Source organism: Helianthus annuus, chromosome 17 (genome assembly GCF_002127325.2).
Source record: "Helianthus annuus cultivar XRQ/B chromosome 17, HanXRQr2.0-SUNRISE, whole genome shotgun sequence".
Taxonomy (NCBI): Eukaryota; Viridiplantae; Streptophyta; class Magnoliopsida; order Asterales; family Asteraceae; genus Helianthus; species Helianthus annuus.
Genome location: NC_035449.2, coordinates 123,291,680 through 123,296,630, shown reverse-complemented (window position 1 = coordinate 123,296,630; position 4,951 = coordinate 123,291,680).

The window sequence follows — 4,951 nt, the reverse complement described above, 5'->3', positions numbered from 1 at the left end:
GGAAGAAGTTGCTAAGCTAGGGGTGAAACCCTAACCTTGACAACTTGTTTCGGATTTTTATTTATCTCACCAAAGCCTTGACGGGCTCCAATGACCTGAACTCACAAGTATGACCTAGGGAATACGTGTTGAATGCCCAACCATCGAGGCAGCAACGCGAACCCGAAAGTCAGAAAGTGACGACAAGTCCACTGCGAATAGTCGAATCGCTTTGGGTAGTCGATGTCTAGTAGCCGCAGATAATCTATCCCCCGATTTTGTGTGTTCCGATTCTGAGCCCGCAACTGCCAACTCTGATAACTCGTTGATTTTATGTGTTTTAAGTGTACTTGTCTGTTTAGGTGTTTTAATTTTGAAGATTATTCGATTTTCGCTATCACTTCAATCGACACACACGACTCGCATTGCTATTCTATCTCAATACGCTAACAAGTCGCTACAAATCTAGACGACATTATGCTACGATGTATGTTTATACTATACTCGACATGCCATACGATATGCTATACTAATCAATATGCTATACGCGACCGCTATATTCGAATAACTCGCAAACTTGGAGGTAGTCAGGATACTGTAGGTGCTACTGTGTGCGGATAGGAGAATTACGTGACATTAACTGCATCTGTGATTAAATGCCTATGTGCTTATGTGCTTATGTGATTCTGTGTTCTTTGTGCTTCTGTGTTTCTGTGATTACGTGAATCTGTGGTTTTGTGCTTATGTGTTTATATGATTCATGTCTTATCGTGTTTCTGAGCTTTAGTAAGTAGTAGACGTGTGCGGTGAGATTCGAATTGTTGTGTCTGAGACCTACGACAATGTCTGTTGCAGACCATGTCGTCATCTGGACACCGAACTCCTCTTACTCGCCAAGAAAAGAGAGACAAGCGTCTTGCTGCTATCATCGCCAAGCAAGTGGCAAAAGCTGTGAGCGAGGTGTATGAAAACGTCAGCAAATCGTTTGAGGAGTCGCGAACCGATGCTCCTAAAGATGCTAACAAGACTGTTTTCATCTTCAAATAGTTTAAGGCATGCGGACCAAAAGAGTTTACCGGAGAAGATGGCCCTACCGCCATGTTCCAATGGTTTGATTCGGTTGAAGTCACTCTGCGCCAAAGCGGCTGTCTTGAAAATCTCCGTACCCTAAATGCACTGATTGGTGGACGGCCGAACGAAACAAACGCGGGAATGACGCAACTTATGAGCTGACTTGGGAAGAGCTGAAGGCCATCATGATGGACGAATTCTGCCCTCCCCATGAACGCCAAAAGCTGGAGGACGAGTTTTGGAACATCAAGCAGAAGGATGGAGACAACGCTGCTTTAACTGCTCGCTTCAAGCAGCTTAGCATTATCTGTCCCGACCAAGTCAAGACGCCAGACATGGCCATCAAGAAGTACATTCGAGCTTTACCTGATTGTGTTGCCGACTTTGTTCATGCCGCCAAGACATCATCAATTGAGGAAACTTACTTGCTTGCCGCTGTGACACCCCAGGAAAACCAGTGAACGATGTAACTTACCTAGCTTCCTCAGTGAGTGCGTACCAAATTTCGGGACGAAATTTCTTTTAAGTTGGGGATAATGTGACAACTCGAAATTTCCAAGATTTCTATTTCGCATTTATTGCACGTTCATGTATTTGCACAATTGATTGCCATGGGATTATATATATGTTTTGATTATTGGATTGTGCATAGTTGTTTGTTATTTGTGAAATTAGTAAATATATGAACTTGGTGGTGAAATTAGGAAATGGTTATGAGATGGTGTGCATGTGTAAAATATAATACTTAGGGGTGTAGATGGTAATTAGTGAAATCCTAGATACTTAACCCTAATCTCAACTTCACTAATCACTTTCACAAAAACCAAAGCACGTACATTCATTTTCTCTAGCAATCATCATCACCAAATCATTGGCAAGTCATCACAAGATTTATTTCTCTTCTTCCTAGGATCAACACAAGGTAATTGTTAATGATTGTTTATTGATTGATGGATTGTTATCAATGTATGGTTCTTGTAATTCTTGAAAAACCCTAGTTTATAATATGAGGGTTCTGTGTTTTTAATTGATGTTGATAATTGTGATTATGATGATGATTAGTGCATACTCGGTAGATTATTCTTGTGACAATGGTTGTTGTTGATTAGCAATTGATGATTTGTTATGCTTCTGCCGTCAACACATATGAATTAGGGTTTTGAGATAGCTTGAACAATAGAAACGTAACTGATTCGATCCTTTTGACTCTGTGCAATAATTGAAATTCACGCATGATTGATTAGTCTGAGTTTGATTATTTGCCTGAGTTTGATTCTTTGTCTGAGTTTCATGTGATTGATAATGATCCGAGTTTCTTGATTTATATTGGTCTGAGTTTAATGCTCTTATATGGGATCCGAGTATATTAATGAAACACATGTCTGAGTTTGTTAAACACCTAGTCCGAGTATGTTAGTTTAATGAATGGACCGAGTTTATTGATTATTGAAGGTCCGAGTATGTAATGTGTTTGGACCGAGTTTATGTAATGTGCTTGGGTCCGAATTTAATGTATTTCCTTTGGACCGAGTTTAATGATGTTCACATGGTCCGACTTTAAGAAAGTTCACATGTCCGACTTTAAGAAGTTCACATTGTCCGACTTTCTAAATGCTCCATGGTCCGAGTTTAATGAATCAATGGTGGACCGACTTTAATGATGATATATTGTCCGAGTTTAATGGATTATATATTGTCCGAGTTTAATGGACTAACTATTGGACCGAGTTTAATGGATTATCTATGGACCGAGTTTAACATGATCATCCATGTCCGAGTTTAATATGATCATACATGTCCGAATTTGTATGTTGATTATATGTCCGAGGTTGTATGCTATGTCAGGTGTTATCCGAGTTTCAAACAGGGAAACCCCCCCCCACACACTTGTCTGATATTGTGTAACTGTATGATGCTGTGTAATTGTCAAATTGAAACAAGTAGCTGCATGATATGTTATGTTAGTCCTGTTAAGCCTGTATGACGTATGATTCTATGTGAATAATTGTGTGCAACGGTATGATTCTGCATGTGTGAACATTATATGTAATATCGTCGTGTACTCAATAAACACACAAAACACAGTTACTTGAATGTCAATGATTTGTAAACCCTAGTTTGATGCAAACACTTACATCGTATCATGTGCAACACATCATAGGTCGTGTGTTACGGACTTAGAGATTTATAAACCCTAGAAGCAATAACATACCGAGCAAACCAAGGTGAGTTCACACAGCCAAGGCATGGGGTTCCCAGGGTGGGAATGGGATTTGATTATTTACTGGTACTTATCTATACTGGAACGTAGTGATGTGATTTGATGAACTATGGTACATACTCCGCTGATTGAACTACGACTAGACTAGTAACACTTATTGAACTGATCTTCGCACACCTGCCAAGGGTTGGCCGCGATCTTATGACTGACTTCGCACACCTGCCTTTGGAAGGCCGCGAACTGGAATTTACTAATCTTCGCACACCTGCCTGGTAGGCCGCGATACAGATAAACCTAGTCTAGAATACTCGGGATGAACATCCCCCTAATATCTTCGCATACCTGCCTGGGAGGCCGCGATGGAAACTAATACGATACACGACATAACGAACGAACATACTACTACTCACACTATACTATTACTGAACTGTAAACTGTGAACTCGCTCAACTAGTTGTTGATCATCTGTTACATGCCTTGCAGGTCGTTAGATACATGGAGCTTGCACAGGGAGGAGCAGGTCGTTGTGGAGCATGGATCGTGGATGCCATGTTAAAACATTTAAACATTTGAACTTATATTACACATTGGGTTTTCTTACTTATGCTTCCGCTATACTTTGAAACTATGATTATGTTTGAACACCTATCATATTGAATGAATGGTTTACATTTATTATATTTGGTATTAATTGCATGTTCGATATGATTGGTGGCTTGATCCTGGTCAGTCATGCTCCCAAGCGGTGATACTCCGCAGGTGGATTTTGGGGGTGTGACAGATTGGTATCAGAGCCATTGGTTATAGAGAACTTGGTTTTAATATGGGAAAACGTTTTTATTAAAACCAGACTATAACCTGAACAGTGCTCTCAACGATCCACAACGACGCTTCGCTCCACGTGCAAGACTCAACATCCTAGGTAATAAGGTTTATGTTTATTGCCTACATGCTAGAATTTGCATAGAACTTTGCTCGTAGTATGCTTACATTACTTTGCTCACAACTTGTTATTGCTTGAGAACACCTACGTGCTTACACTCTTCTGTCATCGCACTATCCGCGAACTTTTCTCACCTATGATGCCTTTGATGTGAAGATCAATGGCCGGACGTATCAACATGACTCAAGCCCAGCTAGAGGCTCTTGTTCAGGCTCAAGTCGCTGCGGCACTTGCAGCTGCTCAAGCAGGTAGTATACCCTGCAGTATAGACACACACTAGGATCTTTAGATCCTACATAAATTCTCGTATATAACTTTGTCCTATTCGTACACAATAGGTCAACACGCGCAGCAGCCTGTCTGCACTTTCAAGAATTTCATGGATTATCGTCCTAGCACGTTCAGTGGCACTGAGGGAGCGGTTGGACTCCTCCATTGGTTCGAGAAGCTAGAATCTGTGTTTGAAATGTGTGAATGCCCTGAGGCTCGCAGGGTCAAGTACGCCACTGGCACTTTGGAAGGAATCGCGTTGACTTGGTGGAACGCGCAAGTACAGATCTTAGGGTTGGCAGCTGCTAACGCCACACCCTGGAACGATTTTAAGGAACTTATCAAAAGGGAATATTGCACGCGTGAAGATATTCACAAGTTGGAAGACGAGCTGTATAACTTGAAAATGGTTGGGTCAGAGATCGAAGCCTATACCAAACGGTCGAATGAACTGGCCGTGCTGTGTC